The sequence below is a fragment of the Manis javanica genome, chromosome 16, assembly GCF_040802235.1.
Source record: "Manis javanica isolate MJ-LG chromosome 16, MJ_LKY, whole genome shotgun sequence".
In the NCBI taxonomy this organism is placed as follows: domain Eukaryota; kingdom Metazoa; phylum Chordata; class Mammalia; order Pholidota; family Manidae; genus Manis; species Manis javanica.
In genome coordinates this window covers 47288819-47306979 of record NC_133171.1, presented here as the reverse complement: position 1 = coordinate 47306979, position 18161 = coordinate 47288819, and the positions used below count along the sequence as shown (strand labels likewise).

Below are 18161 nucleotides of genomic sequence, written 5' to 3'. Positions count from 1 at the left end.
CCCTCAATAGGAGCCTGGTAAACACAGGCACAACACATGAGTTGGATGCAATTCCTGGGAAGTGGTTGCAATATCCTTGCAATTTATTAATTTGTTTAATTAATTAAAATGACTTTGCTAATTATATATACAGGAGATTGCACATTTCATTAAGCTTAGCAGATGGCTCCACTAATAATTACCAAAGCCTGATGTTGCAGGAGGAAGAGCTGTTGGAATATGAATTGATGTCGAACATTTAAATGCCATCCTTCCTACAAATCAAGTTGAAACTCCTCTCCCCATTGAGTCCAAGACAGATTGAGGAACACACTTTTAGTTTTCTTCTGGTAGTGCCAGTAGGTTGTGGTAACTCGCTCTTTGTGACAGGTGATTATTTTCTTGATGAAACAGCTGGAAGCGGTGTGGGCTCCATAGCCTGAGAAGGGGAGCCGTGTCAGGGTTAGTCCTGGGGCCTCAGCACCATTCAGACAGCTAACTTAGCAAATTGTGACAGTGATGCAGACCTCCCAGAAAAATAGCAGGTGTCTCATTGCCTAAGGGAACGTGCCTTCCTCCACTGTGTTGTCCAAACCTTGCCCTGTCCTCAACTCCTGCAATCCCCGGGGCCTTATATCTGAGGCAGACCCACAGACACACCACAGAATGAGTTCCTTGAACAATGTACACACAGACTGGGCAGTACCTGTATTTAAGTGACTCAGTGTCACAGAGGTGAGTGAGTATATTTCTAGAGTGTTCTCAATACGGTGATAAGGATAATAATTATCAGTAATTGACCAGTACTGAGCATCGGCCCCTCTGGGCCAGAAATGTCCTGCTATGTGTAATCCTTGAAATAACCCTGCAGGGCAGGTGTTAATTTACAGATGAGAAAACGGAGGGTTGGAGAAGTTAAGTAATATGCCTGGAGTCACACCTAGCTGGGTTCACACCCAGAACTTTCTATCAAGCTGCCTGTTCTTTCCACTCAAGGCTCTGCTGGTAAATGATCTGGGGTCATGAAAGCCCCATACCCAAATCTGGAAGCATGTGTGAGGAAGCCACCAGGTTGGGCTCACCCTGCCTGTAGGGGACCGCTTGGGAGCCAGTCACCACCTCTGGGCTCTCCACACCTTACAGCTGGCAGGGACCTTGGAGTAACTGGCACTGAACAGTTTCCCAGCACCCCTAGTCAAGTGCTGAGTGTATAAAGATTGCCCTCAAATAAACAGTCAGCTCGATGTGTTATGGAGGAGTGAGGTACTGGACAAAGAAAGTTCCAGAAAGAAAGAAAGAAATCATTTCAGGAGAATCTTCAGAATGTTAATTTAATGTGATCTGATAAGAAAGTTTTCTTTTTTTGCTCATATTCATGGTTGGGAAGAGGGAACCTTCTGAAGCTTCATGTGTGGTATGTGAAGAAGAAATAAAGCTAGGAAAGGGGAAAAAAATACCACTTGTAAAAGAACAAATAGATCAGTCCATGCACTGTTGAATATATGTTGAACGTGGTGTCAGTATTCCTGTTTGGGCAAATTGAGCATTGCAGTCATGAATGTTCAGCCTTCTGTGATGGCCTGGTGAACTTCCATCCCTCTCGTGGTCTGCCTGCCTGCCCCCAGGGTAATCTTGGGGTACTTGTCCATCCTTGAAGCTTTCACTCCACACTCCTTATGAGCTAGAGCAGGAATAGGGTGGTGTGTCTGAGTCACAAAAAATTGTGACTCATTCTTGAAATGAGGGAGCCCTGTAAATGTGACTAATATCTGTAGCATGTACAGGTAAGAAGTGGCTGTTTGGTTGTGACTGGCAACTACCATGTAATTTCTAATTCTGACTTGGTTGCTGTTGTTTGGGGATGGGATCAGACTTGGCCCTAGGGTGGGTGCAGTGTGGAAGGATGCTGTGCCATTTGGACACAGTTCCTGCCTTTGAGCACTTCGCAACCTGAAGGAGGCAGGGGCATGTCGATAGTTGCAGACAACGTGTCGGTTTGAACATATGTTAAGTGGTAAACTGAAAGATGGAAATCTTAAACTTAATCAAGATTAAAACATGTTTTTTTCTAATCATTATATCCAGTTCTGGAGGGAGGCTCCAGGGCCCAGCCAGGTAGTGTCCAGATTGCATCATTCTACCCCTAGCAGAGCACAGGGCTAATCCATAAATTGTGTTTAAATGTTTGCACATCTGTTCTCAGGAGTAGTTAGTTACTTGTTCAAGGCCTTCTGTCTTTGTTGATGTGTCTGCCTGAATGAGTTGGCTGAGTCTTTGATACCTGCTATGAAATTCAAGATTTGTTAAATATAAATGCACTTGAGAAATATCCGTAGGTACTTTTATTAGTTTACAACGATAATCCAAGAAATAAAGAGACGTAAGAATGGAATTTGCTCATTAGTCCTCAGGCTTTGGGTAAAACTTGTAGCTCTGCTAAAGTTTCCAGAGATAAGGGGAGGTAACAACCAAGGGTGGACATTCAAAGTCAACCTTTCAGACACGGGGGCTGTGCCCCTGACCCTCTGCCACATGAGTTGCTGGTGGAGGATGTGAATAGGAAAAAAGTTAAGAAAACTGGAGCAGTCTGGAGGTAGAAAAACTACATGAAAATTGTAAATAGCAAGGAGGTGAAGCAAACGGCAGGAGAGGAGTTGAAGACAGGAAAGGACCATGGGCATGCTTTTGGCTTGAAGTAACAGAAAAGCAAATGAATTCGTGGCCTGACTAATAATAGATTTTCTCATAGAACAGGATGTTTGGATGGCAGCGGTGGGGATCTGGTGTTGGTCTGGCAGTCCCCAGCAGTGACATCAAGGATGGGAGTTTTTCAGCCTTTCTGCTGTGCCCTCCTTACTGGTTTGGCTTTTTGACCTTATTCTTCTGGTTTCGTTTGTCCATGTGGACGATGTGATCATGTGGTCACCCTGGCTACCAGGGAGGCTGATGAAGGGATGATTTCGCTCCTCCAGCCTTGGTAAGGGAGGTGGGCAAGGGAGCTTAGGAATGGCTGGTGGCTTATCGGGCCAACTGGTGGACATAGACCAGTTATGAAAAAAAGTAAAAACAAATATACATTGAATGATCACCACAAGAAAACCAGATGCTCCGGGGTTTCCTAAGTGTTGCCTGTGAATGGAATCCCGTGGAGGAATCCGGGTGTTCCAGGGCGGAAGGGCCTCTTTTAGGCCCCATTCCAGCAATGGGGCTGATCAGTCACTGTCAAAGTCTGCGGGTGCCATCGCCTGCTGGATTCAAGGGAAGCCATCTCAGATCCTGCCAGGCGGCCATGGCAGAGGAAGGGAGGAGGAGGGCAGTGCCACCGTACATCTACCTTTGCTCCAGTTTCTGGCCCATAAGCTTCAGAAGCAACGTTGCTGCTTTTCAGACATTAATAATAGAGCCTTTATTAATTTCTTTGTAAATTCCATTTTAAGGAACAAATGCATTAAATTTAGGACACTTGGCTTCTCGTAGTCACTCAAAGTTGGATGCACCTTTAGTGCCATTTTGAATTTCACACCTCCTGTGTGTGTGTGTGTGTGTGTGTGTGTGTGTGTGTGATGCACACTCGTACCCTCAAGTCACATACCTGTGGCCCAGATCACTTTTTCTCCTCATTGCCTCACAGAATCCCCACCTCATCAGTTCCCCTGCCCCCAGTCTCTCTTCTTCCTCTTCCCTGTGTCTGCCATATGGTGATCCTCCTTTCCCACGGTGCTCAGTGGAGGCCAGCTCTGATGTGCAGCCCTTGCTGCTTTGGGGCATTTGGTTATCGTTTGGGGTCCCGCCACTTCCTCACAGCAGTAAGACCGAGGCCTTTGATCCAAAAAATGTAAGCTGGCTGATCTAAATGCAACTCCTGCTCTTCCTCTGATCCTCTGGAGCAGCGCTGCTCAGACTGTCCTGTGCACGCAGATCACCTGGGGACCTTCTTAAAATGCAGGTTCTGGTTGAGGAGGCCTGGGTGGGGCCTGAGACTGCATTCCTAATCAGCTCCCAGGTGATGCGATGCTACTGTTCCAGGCAGCAGAATCTTAACCCTCAAGCCTGGGGAACTTTTAATAAATGTTGGGGCCTCACCCCAGATCAACTACATCAGAATCTCTGGTTGGTGGGGCCTGAGCATCCGTCCGTTTTAAGTGATTTAAAAACGCACCTGGGTTGAGAATGAGTGATCTGGGACTTTCCCACCTCTGTGCCTCTACTTATGCTGTTCCTCCTACTGACAACCTTTCCCATTTCCACTTGTGACAGTTCTGTACGTCCTTCAGGGTTCAGCTCAGAGGCCATGTCTCCCTGAAGCCATTCTCAGTCCCCACCAAAATGTCACCGTCCCTTTCCACTGCGCTCTCACATCACATGTACCTGTCTTTGCACTTTCTGCCTCGCAATATAGATGGTCTGAGCACGGTAGACTAGGCCATCCTGGGAGGCTTCACCAAGTCTGTGATATGTGAGTGTCAGAACTGCGCTTTGACCCCAGGCTGCTGACCACCCTGTCTGGCGTGCTGTGAATTTGCCCTGAGCCATACAAGCCACTGTCGCCTCAGGTCACAGTTCTTAGCCAGGTGCTGGGGGCAAGGCTCTGATAAGATGATTTTCATTTGTCCCTCTCAGTCCTGTGCAGCTGCAGTAGGAACCCCAAAGAGGCTCAGGAGATGCAGAGCTTTGAGTGGGGAAGGGAGGTGATGATCCCTCCTTTGAGATAATCTTTCTTGCACACGATGGCTCATTGACTCCGTGCATCTCCAGTAGGTGGAATAGGCAGCCCGCAGAAGTCACATTTTCTGGCAAAGGTGGGGAGGTATTGAAACAGAGTCTAGGGCCCCAGACTCTGCCAGACCTTAGAGACTATGGAAGGTGGAGCAGGGAGCTGCTCCGGGGACCTCTCAGGACCTGGGAATAGGGCCAGATAATCAGGGCCAGTGGTAAATGGCAGGTTAACGCGGCAGCACAGAGAGAATGGGAATGTGCTGCCTCTTCAGCTCCTGCTTCTTTCTTCCTCATCAGCTGCCCTCTTCTGTGTTTTTATGTTCATTCACTTTTGGTCCTCGTTCGTTGATTTAAATGCATATTGCATCCTGACTCTGTCAGCACTGGGGATATCGCAGTGCAGATCAGGCCCTTATGGGGATTAGGCCTACACTGTCCAATAAAGCAGCCACAAATAACATGCAGATATTCAAATTTAAATTAATTAAAATGAGGTGAAATCTAAAATTCAGTCCCCCAGCAGCCTAGCCAGATTTCAAGTGCTCAACAGCCACATGTAACTCTGGTTGCCGTATCAGACAGCACAAACATAAAATAGTTCCACTGTCGCTGAAAGTTTTATTAGATGGCACTGGCTTAGTCTCTCCAGGGAGAGATGCGCTCATTAAGTAAACAGACAAGCAATAATGTGGAGCCATGGCAAGTGATAGGAAGACAAAGTGGAGGGAACCATGGTAGTGAATAATGGGAGCTGGGCCAAGCTGGGGGGAGCCACAGGTTCCCTGAGGAAGTGGTGGCTGAGCTGGAGTTGAAGCAGGTGGGTAACCAGGTTGCCAGGGAAGCTGGGGAGGAGAGTAGAAGAGAGAGAGTCCCAGGGCTGACGCACATGGAAGCACCTACACACAGCCCCTCACTAAATGGCCTTCAGTAAATGGCACATCTGTGCACATGCGTGTTGATCGTTTAACCCAGAACTGTGGAAGCACAGGCCCTGGCTGTCCCTGGTGAGCACAGATTTCTGGATCCCCATTGCCTGGGTTCAAATCTGCTTACTTAAACTCTTAGTCCCTTAGTTTCCTCATCTGTGAATTGGGCAAAATCATTTGCACACGATTGTTGTGAGGATTAAATGAGTTAATCCTTATAAAGCACCAGGAGTGCCTGGTGCACCAGAAGTGCTATTAACTGCTGACTGTTTCTATCGTTGTTGCCAGGGCCCCTGACTTTTCAGCAGGGGTATGCCCCACCTTGAGCTACTTACAGATTCAAGGAGTACCTGGTGCTAGTCCCCAGCACCTGGGAGCAGGGCCTCTCAGTTCTTGGCTCCTACTGTCCCATGAGCCCAGAGTTCTGGCCCCTGGTGCCCCCGCCCCACCCTGCCGAATTCTGTCCTCTGCATTTAATCCTCCCAGCTGACCCCGGTAAGCTTGCGGAAGTCACAGCAGTTGTAGCCATTTCTGTGGCCTGTGTGCCACACAGCCTAATCACAATCCAGCAGGGTCAGTCCTAACACTACTGTATCAGAGTCACATCACTGTGAACGTTAGTGCTCCAGGGGTGGAAGCATCTCACCAGTGGCAGAGCTGAGTGTGCTAGGTCTTTCACCAGACCTGAACCCCGGGGCCCATTCCTGTCCCCCACAATGCATCACCAGGTGCACATGGGGTGTCTGGAGGCTCTACTGCTACCACAGCTGCACTGATCACACAGCTTTGAAACACCAGAGGGAGCATCCCACCCCCACTGTTTCCAGCACCACTGGGCCTGTGCTGTGTGATGGCCCCTACCTGGGTGGGTCTCTGAGCCTAATTCCCCTTTCCCACTAGGGAGGTGAGGCCGTAGGCAGAGCCATGATGTTCTCTGCTGGCCCTTATCTCAGGTCTGTCCTGCTGCCAACTCAGAAGTAGCTATTTTCAACAGAAAGTGACCACTCTAAGTGGTCACACCTACATAGAGCATTTGCTGTATAGGATCCATTCCCTGAGATTGGTCTCTGACTAAATCCGAACATGACCATGACTTCCATCCAACCAATTCTTCTTGTAGTGAGAACTGATACATGAGACTGGCCTGTATAATACTGCTAGGTGGTAGAATTGTTGAGAATATTAGCACTGGGACTTGCGTTTCTTTAAAATGTGACAGAGGATAGGAACAGTGGAAGTCACTGAGGGGCCTGAAGTGCCCAATGTCCTGGAAGGGGGGAGTATTGACTGCAGACAGAGCTCCTGGGCCTCCCATCCTAAGCTTGCCAGGCCCATCATGGCTCAGCTGCCTTCACATCACTGGGTCCCACCTGCCTTCCCGAAGCTGTCTTTGTTTAGTTTTATTTTTAGATTTCCACATTTATCCCTTTGGGGCTTTTTGGCTTGTATATAACACATACACACCACACCTTTGTGTGTATGTATATGTACACCCCTCTGAGTGGGTATATGCACATTTACTTATCCATCTCCCTTTGAGCTGTGTGTCTCTATAACTGTTTTGTTTGTTTGTTTAATGGCCCCAGCTAAAAGCCCACCTAGGACTGCCAACCTAAAAGGAAAAATCTCTTTGCGTATCCTTGAAATATTCCATTCCTTTATGGCTAGGAGGTGGTTGGATGTGGCCGTTGGGATTCGTCACTGTCCTTGGCGTTGGTGTCTCTGCATCCGTTGGTGGGTGTCTGGGGCAATTTCCTCTTCACATTAAGTAAGCCGTAGAGGGGCCCGTGTGGCCCTTGGAAGCTCCTGTACTTTCCTCCCACGGAGGCTGAAGTCAGTAACAGGGCCCCCTTTGTATCTTGTGGTTATTTTCAGTCCCTTGTGCCAGTTGGGATGGGGAGGTCCCTTTACTTCACAGTGGCAGGAACTCTGCGTCCTCGCTCAGAGACCCAGGTCAGTCCTCGAGTGAGGGGAAGCTGCCGGCTCGGGTGCGGCTGCCAGGATCCCGCACTGCTGTGTTGGCACAGTGAGCACCAGCGGGGAAGGAGCTTAAGTGACCAGCAGGTCAGGTGCCTGATAGAACATTACAAGACCTTTGGAAAACATCCTCTCAGACACCTGATTCACTTCTCACACAAAGAGGGTGGTAATTTGCTCATGTAAGTAAGGCCATAAATATTGACTATAGTTGTGAGCTCCCCAACACGTTGCTTGAACCCAGCTCCCCAGTTGATATGAAATACAAGATAAAAGAGGTAAAATAAACTTATGAAAACTAAGGCACATTTTCCTTTACATGTGACTTTAATCAGGAACCATCTAGTTCACACCAGCCTGCTCAGGACTGGTCATTATTTAGGAACAAGTGCTTAACTGATGAGTACATGCTTTTTTTTGTGCTGGGCTTTTGGAGACTGGTTCATACTGCTGGCTCACATACACCAACTTTTGAACTGACCTCCAACCCCGTACACACTATGACAGGAAAATAAATAACTGACTGTCTTTAAGAAGCCAGTACAGGAAGTCTCCCTCAGACAGGCCCTAAGTAACTGTGAGAGCCCTTTGAGCACATTTAGAGGTCAAGGTCACAGTTCACAGTGGTGGGGAGGCCTAGAAAAGCAGGAACAGGAGTTGTCTCCTTGCGTTTAGACCAACTGCCCCACCCCTCACAGGGCTAAGACTGTTGCCTGACTAAACGGCTGAGGAGAGATGCTCCTATCCCCAACCCCGACCCAGCTGAGGTCTCTCTCCCTTTCAGTATGGCCTGCTGCCGAGGAGGTAAGGTGGCTTTGCTGTGAGCTTTACGTATGTAAGAAGAGCCTTGACTTTCCAAGGGAATCCTGTAATGGACAGTCTGTTTTCTGATCTGTTGTTCTAGCTTTCTGTAGAGATCTGAGGAAAATTCACAGAGTGTGCAAAGCTTTCTTGGACTCCACTCCTCATACTCCCCCTCACCCTGTCCCTCACTGGGCCTCTCCTTGGCAAGGATGTCAGACCTGGTTTAGGACATTTCCTGACTTTTCAGGAAAAGAATGGCCAATGACACATACTTTATTTCCCTGGAAACAGCTTCTCCATTTCTAACTCTTTGGCGAGCGCAAGGGAAGGGGAGGCTGAGGGCGACAGGGACTGTCCACGTGGCCCGTGAAGGCTGGGGGTGCCACCTGCCCCTGGCAGCCTTGCTAGTCTGTCTTTACTTGGGATTCAGAGTGGTCCAGAGTAGAGAATGGGCCGAATGGCAGCCAGCGCCCAGCCCACGCCCCACAGAAGTGTGGGGCTTCCTGCTTCCTGAGGAGACCAGACCGTACCTACCCCAAGCTCCGAATGCCCTCCTCTCCCCTGCTCAGGGATCTACCGCACCCCGTGGCCCTTCATTCTTGTGTCTGCCTTTGCCCCTTGACTTAGTGGTTAGCAGCTGGGGAGCTTTTTGGGGTGACGCACAAGGAACTGGCCACTACTCAGAGTGACCTGTTTGTCATTTAGGAAATCTGGAGAAGGAACCTTCAGCCTCCTACCTGCAAGGTGCATGCAGGTGGGAGGGAAGGAGGGAGTAAATGAGAGAGAGTGCATGTGTGGGTCAATCTCCTGTTTTCTGGCTTCCATTAGGTCCCATTTTCAGCCTCCTGTCACTCTCGTGGCTTCCTTGCTGCTTCACTCCGGACGTTGCAGAGCTCAGCACACCCATCTTGTCCACATCCCTCTCTGAATGCTCTGTCCTACTGGCTTAGTTATACCACCTGTCCGTGTGCCATCTTCCTGTAACTTGTTGCTAATGGACTCTTTCTGGTTCTTTTCAGTGTTGTAAGTTTATATAATTTAAACAATTTCCTTTACTATCATTTTAGTGGGGTCTCAGAAGGAAAGGGGATAACCACATGGTTTCAGTCCACCATTTTTTAACCAGAAGGCCTGCAGCATCATGTGGAACAACCTTATGGTATTCCATCCTGTGTGTGTACCTCCTATTTACCCAGTCTCTCATTTTGCACATTTGTATTTTGACCCCTTGCCACATCCCCAAGGAAAACAGCACATGAGCATGCTTGTAGCTAAATCGTTAGGCATATACATGATGATTTCCTAAGGGTGAATTTGTGGGTCAAAAGATACGAAAACTTTAAGATGTTCCTGGCACACATTGCTAGATTGCTTTTCGTAAATGTGATATTAATTTGCATTCCCACTAGCATATGAATGTTTCTGCTTCTCCACACTCTTGTCAATACTGGCTGTGTTTAAATATGCATTTTTGTGTATATAATGTGAACATTCTGCAGGATAGATTCCTGGGTCAGAGTGACCCATTAATAAGAAACCCATTTTCTTGCTGATTCTTAAGCCCTCTTTATATATCAAGGATATTAATATGCACATGGAAAATTATTTTTGTATTTCGTTGACATTTAATTTTGTTTACTTTTTGTTTGTGTACACATATAACTGATAAGTTTTAAACAGTGGAATTTTATCAGTCTTCTGCCATTGTGGTATATGCTTCCAGAATTACTTGAACCTTGGGCTTCCTAGGTTTCCTTTATTTCCTCGTTTGCTGGCCTGAGTGATGGGCTTGGTGCAAATGTGAATTGTGACTCAGTTCCAGGTATGGTTCTCATTTCCATCAGAAAGAGGGCAGGGCTACCGTTGACAGTTCTTGTGGAGCTGCTTAGCCATGATGGGAGCGGCGGATTGGTCCTGGGGAAGAGGTAGCTCCAACCTGCAACTCAAATTTATTGACCTGGGCTGCCATTGGCCCGAGTGTCCCAGAACCCGCTGCACACTGGGGTGATCCAGAGGCAGAAGGTGAATGCCATGAGGGGTGTGGACGTGCATGGCTGCTAATCTCAAAAAGACCCTCCTGCTCCCAATAAGACCACTAACCAGTGGCCTCAGCGGGCAGTGTTGCCCAGTAGAGTCTCTTAAAAGGAGGGATTGTTCCTGCCGGTATCTATTCTGATTGACTGAGCCAGAAAGGAGGTCAGGACTAGACAAGTGGGACCAGAGTTTTAAAGACCACATGACTTGTTTCAACTCAGGCTTCCCATAATAATACCCTCAAACAACCTCAAATGACACAGGACAGTGTTGTTTCAATGTGATGGCTTTGCCTTCCAATTCGTGTTTCTCCCCAGTGCTTACTGTATTGACTTGCCTCCTTCCTCTTCATGTACCAGATTTACTCCTGTGAGGCCTGCTCAGGGAGGAGGCCTGCTGGGGGTGGATGATGGTAAATCACTCTCAGCAGCTGTTGGTGAGCATAAGCCGGGGACTTCCAGGATCAAGGTGGCTTGGAGCCTCGTTTTCCCCAGCCATGGGCTAGAAACAAGATCTGTTTTAGAAATGTGTGAACAGTGCTGATGGGATTTTTTCACTTTCAGCAAAGCAGGTCCTTCTAACCTGTTTGAGATACTTTGACCAAACCTTCAGAGTGGCCTTTAGGACTCTGCTTACTGTGCGGTGGCTATTCAGGTGGATGGTTCCACATTTCCTCCTAAATATTAGGGATAGTAATTGGGACATGACACCCATAATAAGGGGGCTTGTGATGATTAACAAAACCGCTACTTCCTTTTGCTCCTCGGGCACACCAAGTTCACTCCCACCTCCAAATCTCTGCCCTCGTGTACCTCCCACCTGCCCTGCCCGGATCCTGCAGGGCTGACTCCTTGTCTTCACTTAGTTCTTGCTCCAGTGTCCCATCCTCAGAGAGGCTCCCCCACAACCCTAGTTATGGTAGTCCCTCCTTCTCATTGTGCCATTCTCTGGCATATTACCTTATTCTCTTTTCTTTACAACAGCATCAACAATAGAGTAACAGCTAATATTAAAGAGTACCAGCCACATACCCTGTGATAGTGTAAAATCTTTGCATGTATGAGTGCATTTGATCCTCACATTAACCCTCTGAGAAGAATATTGCTTTTCCCATATTACAGATAAAGAAATCAAGTCCTGAGAGAGGTTAATGGAGTACTTTGGCACCGGGCATCCACTACTCAGTAACATTTATCGAGCACTTACGTGGACCAGGACCAGGCTCTGTGCTAGGACCTGGGGCTATCAAAACTGAGTAAGTCACTGTCCTGGCATTCAAGTCATCAGGAGACCAGTGTTCCAGACTTGGCTAGGTCCATGCTCCTCCCTGAGACCCTAGGGCAAGTTGCTTACACAGGTCTTTGTACTCTAATTTTTCCCATCTGTATAAAGAAAATAAAGGAACCTGCCTCAGGAACTCCTGTAGGTTCTTGGAGATTTGTTGGTGAAATCACTGTGGGACATACACAGGGCAGCACAGATGCATTAGACATGTCAGTCATTGGGCATCCTCACTCTGAGACGAGAAGACAGCAAACATTCTCTTTTCCTACCTGGATAAAGGAAAGGCAGAGAATTAGCCCCCACTCGTCCCTGTCCTGGTGGTATTTAAGCTGTTATCAGATTCCACTCCCTTCTTTTACTTGTATGCATTTTATAGTATCAAGGATTCTTAAATGTGTCATAGATTCCAGCCAGAATCTCAAAATCATTTTTTAGCATACTGATGTAAGAGATGCTGTGCTTATATAACTGGTCAATAGGATTATGGTATTTAGGGCAGCAGTCTGTGTTTGAATCTGATTCGAAGTGGTGAGTTTTATTGTCCAGAGACCCAAAAGTCCCTTGCCTGGTAATGGCACTTTTTGAAGGAAGTTGTTCGTATTTATCATTAGGCTACCAGCCTTTTTAATTCCAACAGCTGGTGTTATTCTGGAACATAATGCAAGAGCACTGTTTTGCTTTCTATGTTTTTTGCCAAGACCATTAGTTAAAAACAAGCCCATGGTAATAAATGAGCTGTTGATATGTGGTGGGGAAACAACCCTGTGGAAAGGGATTCTTGCTCCTTGTCTTCCACCTCAGATGGACTAAAAAGAATGAAATGACCAAAACTTAAAAGTAAAGTAAGCCAGCGTGTCTGACCCCATCCTCCTAAGTAGTATATAAGAGGGCCCTTTGGTCTCTGGTTCTTGCTCTGGGCCCCACCCACCTTTCTATCATTTGTGGTTTGCTTCCTGTGTCTAATTTGTTGCACAGTCTGTTAATAACCAAACATGCCCTCACAAGCTGGGGAATATTTGCAGAGTGATAAAGCAATTATGTTATAATCTCCCATTTTCCAAAAGAGATGGGCATCAGGCCGGTATACTCTGGGAAGCATCCCGGTGCCAGATCCTGTTGATTCTGCTGTTTCATTTGTTTGCCCTGTTACCGTTCTAATGTAAGTCCCTGTCACCCCATCCAACCCCTGTTCATCTATCCATGCAACCATGCAACTATCCAGTGGAGCACTTATTTTTGAGCACTTGTTATAGGCCAGGCCCTGAGATAGGATCTGGGGATATAAAGATGAATAAGTCACCAGCCTTGCATACAAGGGATTCATATAATAATAGCAGGAAACATGAGTTCAGTGAAGTGTTCCATGTTCAAATCTTGAAGCTTAATAGTCCCACTCTCAAGCTAAAGCAGGGATTGGTCAAGAAAAATGTAATAGAGAAGATGACCTTGTAGCAGAGTCTCAAAGACAAGCTAGGTGCTTGCCTATGTACATCCCCTTTTCCTCCCAGCCTCTCATCCTTCCATGGATAGAAAGCACCTACTAGGATCAAGTCCCTTATATCCCCACCTTCTCTCTCTTTGACATTAGTTCATGTCCTACCCATGTACTTTTCTACGTCTTCAAGCATGTCACTAGATCTGAAATTTTGGTAACATCCTGTTCCAAGCTGCACCTGGCATTTGGATGTCCCCATTATGTTGCTCCACTCTGATCACCAGCCTGTTTCTTGTTCCTCCTGTGACCGGGCAGACCTACTCACTGCCCCCAAACATGTCTCTCATGCTGCCTTCTCCCATCTGTCTAATTCTTACACTTACCCTTACAGGGCGGACTAAGACTCCACTGCTCAGGGAGCCTGGGGAGATGGGTGGTGGCCCGGTTTGGGGCTTGGAGGCACATGTGGTGGCACTTGCCACTGCAGGCCCACCCATCGCATTGCACCATTACCCTTCTGCATAGGTCTGTCCCACTCTCCTTTGGCCTCATTGATGGGGTCCTTGCTGTGATTAAATGCAGGGCCTACATATGGAAGTCATCCATCTGTATTAACTAATGAAAATTGGGAGAAATTACACATCCTTTATCACCTCTTCCTGGGAGTCCCTTAGGTCTGCTGCTGAACTCGAGAAAGCCAAAATTACCACTTTGAGACAAGTGTGTGATTTATCTTACCCATTTTTTCACTCTCAGATAGGTAATGGAGAGTGTGAGTGTGTGCTGGCTATTCTCTCTCTGCACCTCCTCCTCCCGGATCCATTCCCTGTCCTGCTGTGTCCGAGGCAGCTGGCACCTATTGCTTGCATTAGGCGGGCACCTTTACTTTTACCCTCTGGGTTTCACTGGGTTTAGCCAATAGGAGACACGAGCAGGAGATTCAAGAACAGGAGGAAAGGGAGGTTGGCGTGTTAATCCCCTTGCTCCCTCTGCTTTATCTGATTTCTGTCCGTCGCTGTCATTTATAGCTTCAGCCCCTTCCCCAGAGCTCTAGACTCACTGGGTGCCAGGAATACATTCCCTCCCCTTGTCCTTCAGACTTAAGGGTAGTGAGGGCTTTTTGCTGGTGTTAGTCTTGGGGTGCTGCAGCATATATTATTTGTTCCCTTAGCCTGCCCCACAACTCTGTAACTGGTCCATTCATTAAATTATTTTCATTTAAACCCTTCAAGTGCCATCCATAGTATCTTACTGAGAGTCAACCTTGCAGGCTTAGTTACCTGGCCTAGTAATCAACCCCATGAATTGATCTGTTTTACTGTCTTGCGAAAGTGTTTTTTTTTTTCCCTGGGGTTGGAGGGGGATGCATTCAGAAAAATTCTAATAAAAATAACAGTCTCCTGGCCCCTTCTCTCCCTAACCCAGTCACACTCCCTTGGGGCAACCACTTTTAACTCTTTCAAGTATTTTTTCCTGGCACTTACCTCCATATTTTAAAATAATGTGCTTTTATTTTACTCCTATTTTAGAAATTATCAGCTTATTTCCTGTTGTGATAGATGACAATTTAGCTCACTTATACCACCCTTCTACCTCCCCTCCCCACATCCTCACAGCATAGTCGTATTGTTATTTATAGTTTCTCTATTTGGTTAGCTTTGTGAGATTCTTGCTATTCACACTAGTTATCTCCTGATTTCCCTGCTCAGTAAGATGAAGATGTTAATGTCCTTACCCCAACTGCCTTCCACTTTCCAATTTCAGTCTTCTCTATTTTTACTTCTACATTGTTAAGGGTGATAAAACATTTACATTTTTAGTTTGTAACTGCCATTAAATCTTCTATACTTTATCTGGAGTTTGATCCTGAAGACTGAAAAATCAACAGATGGGGTTTCTGTTATAGCGAATGTACAAACAAGTTGTGCGTGGACAGTCCACCCTCAGACTTACATGTTTGGTTTGCCTAGTGATTTTTTTTTTAATTTCAGTGAACATTTTAAGATAAGGAAAGTTTTCATTAAAAAATTTAGATTTGGGGATATTGTTTTACAAGTTAGAAATCTGGCACATATGGTCTGACTTCCCATATGGTCACCCTGCTGCAGGCTGTCCTCTTTAAAATGGACATGCCTACTCCAGTTTGCCATAGTCCCCACCACTCATCCAGTGATGCACGGGCACAGATACTTAGCCTGTTTTGTTCATCTACTTATTTGTCTGACCCTGAAAGCATTTAAGTGTGTGACTCTGGTGCCTGATCTGTTATCTTTTTTGAAACCAAGTAATATAATTTTTGTAATAGCTTTTTAGTTTTCCAAGTGTATATCATCAAATAACCTTTGCCACTATCATATCCTCATTTTTCTTCCTCCCTCACTCTCTAGGCAGTTGGGTATTTTATATATTCTCCCTTCCTCCCAGAGTTCCCCATTCTCCTCAGGATTCTACCTGGCTGCTTTCTAGCCCAGCTACACAACTATCATCTGGGATTTTCCTTATTATTTTACTAGGTTAATTCTACTGCTTCCTGGATCTCATATCTTTCCTTTGGTTCCATTCAGAGAAGGAAATTTTTTTGTTTTGGCTTGGGAGGAGAATAGATAACTAGCTGCCCTGTGAGCTGCACATGGAGGATGCAACTCTTCTGACCTCAGATTTCAAATAACGCCCCCCCCTCTTCAGCTTCACATCTGATAGGAATTTACCCTCCATTGCCCTGGCTTCTTACTCATGAGCCTCTTGGCCATTCTGCCAGGCTGACAGACTCCCATAATATCTGAGCCCACTCGAGGCTCAGGTTCCACGTGCCTGCACCATCAGTTTGTAATCTACCAGTCTGTCCCTTTCCGCAAAGTTATTCCAATCTCTTTCCCAGTAACCTTACTTGGTCCTTTTGTTGTTTGAAATTGTCTTTAAAAAGTTTTTTTTTAGCTCTCATCTTGGTGATGATGTGTCCATATGGAGAGAATATATATGAATATAGTTAAATTTGCTTTTTGTCTTTAATAGGTTGTTCTCTTGAATTGATCTCAACCTTTCTTGAATCTCTTCAAAATTTTTGCTTCTGTTACTTCAGAGCTAACAGGCTAAACTCTCCCCATTTAAAGTGGGAGCTTTTAATCCTAAATTTACCTCCTTCAGGATTTAGAAGTTAACCTGTTTATAATATTACATACCTATCCAATTAATACTTTTAAAAAAGAGTCCTATTTAGATACTGTATTAACATTGTTAAGGCAATGTTAGCTACCATAATCATCTCCCAATTTACAAGAGTTTAACATGAGGTATTTTTTGGTTTCATAACAGTCAAAAGCAGATTTTCTGGTGTGTCTGGCATTCCTCCACAGAGTAATTCAGGGACCTAGATGCCTTCCATCTTGTGATTCTGCTATACTCTAAAGGATACATTCTCAATGAGGGCTTTATTATATACAAGGAGGCAGAAATTAGTTTTGGGGGAGCAAGAAAATCTTCTATTCTTATGCATAAATTACATTGTGTGTGTGTGTAGATAGATAGATAGATAGATAGATAGATAGATAGATAGATAGATAGATACAGATATAGTACTTAAACAGATATGCAGTGTACCTGTGGTATTCCAGTTTCATGGAGGAAGACAATTAGGAAAAAAATGTCTATCAAGGCTCCTTCCGGCAGCAGTAATGTTGAAAATGGGATGAGAAACATTACTGCAAGAAATAGGAGTTCCCTGGATTCAGGTGGAAAGGAAAAAAGAAGGTGGTAAGGCTCACCCACCTCTTAACCAGCTTGACCCCCGTTTCATTGGTGAGAACTAGTCACAGGGTCCCACCTTAACTGCAGGAGGAGCTGGGAATTGTAGTTCCTGGCTGGGCAGCTATTTCTCAGTGATAACTCTCAACTAAATAAGGAAGAGCATGGATTTGGGAGAATGTTGAGGCTCCAGCACAGGGGTCAGCAAACTTTGTCTTAAGAGAATGAAGTAGTAAATATTTTAGGTTTGTAAGCCATGTGGCATAAATTCATATTTATGCATAAGAATAGAAGATTTTCTTGCTCCCCCAAAACTAATTTCTGCCTCCTTGTATATAATAAAGCCCTCATTGAGAATGTATCCTTTAGAGTATAGCAGAATCACAAGATGGAAGGCATCTAGGTCCCTGAATTACCCTGTGGAGGAATGCCAGACACACCAGAAAATCTGCTTTTGACTGTTATGAAACCAAAAAATACCTCATGTTAAACTCTTGTAAATTGGGAGATGATTATGGTAGCTAACATTGCCTTAACAATGTTAATACAGTAAGGTTCTGCTTACTGTGGCTGAAAGCAGCCATAGGCAGTATTTAAGTGAATCGTGTGGTTGTGTTCCAATCGAGTTCTATTTATATAAACAAGTGGCTGGTGGGTCTACAGGCTGTGGTTGACCAAACCCTGCATATGCCTGCACCTGATGCTCTCCTGGAGGTTTTCAGTTCTCCACATTTCCTCTGCTTCTCAAGACCTAACCCATGTTTACTCTGATCCCTGTGCCTAAAGAGGACCGGGAGCTTCCCCTCACCTGAATGGTGAGGGTGAGGCCTTGGTTTTCCTATGAGAAGACTGGGATGGGATGTGACCCTCAACCAAGTGAAGTGTAGAGGTTCCAAGTCTGGAGAAAGGGAATTGGTTTGCATGGGACATTATGATACTGAGCCATCCCTACAGCCACACTCTGGCAGGAGGCAGAGGATCTGCCCCACAGGAGTAGGTGCTCAGAAAATGGTGACAATTCCTGTATTCAGTACTTGCGGGTCACTTAAAGGTACCCCGCATTAGGTGACACAAGTCCTTGAAGGATATGGGATTCTGCTTTTCATAACACTAGGTAACACTAGGGAATATACCATGATTTGAATAATTTCAGCTTTAGCCATAATATTGAATGGTTAAAACTAAGATTTACAAAAAGCTTTTTAATAACACAACAAAATGCTTATGTTAGAAACAAGGTACAAAATTACATATACAATGTGATC

The 18161-nt window shown here is 45.8% G+C and overlaps 1 protein-coding gene across 25 annotated transcripts in view; it reads left to right on the top strand.

The window, feature by feature from the left end:
- The window catches only part of TRERF1 (transcriptional regulating factor 1), a 186536-nt gene that overhangs the window by 97158 nt on the left and 71217 nt on the right, over nucleotides 1-18161 (top strand). For 2 of the 25 annotated variants that reach the window (XM_017649130.3, XM_073225132.1), the window contains exon 1: nucleotides 11133-11691. The exons of the other annotated variants lie outside the window; for them this stretch is intronic. The gene's annotated coding sequence lies outside the window, so the exon portion shown is untranslated. Of the gene's footprint in view, nucleotides 1-11132; nucleotides 11692-18161 lie in introns of those variants that run through there. 25 annotated transcript variants of the gene reach the window in all.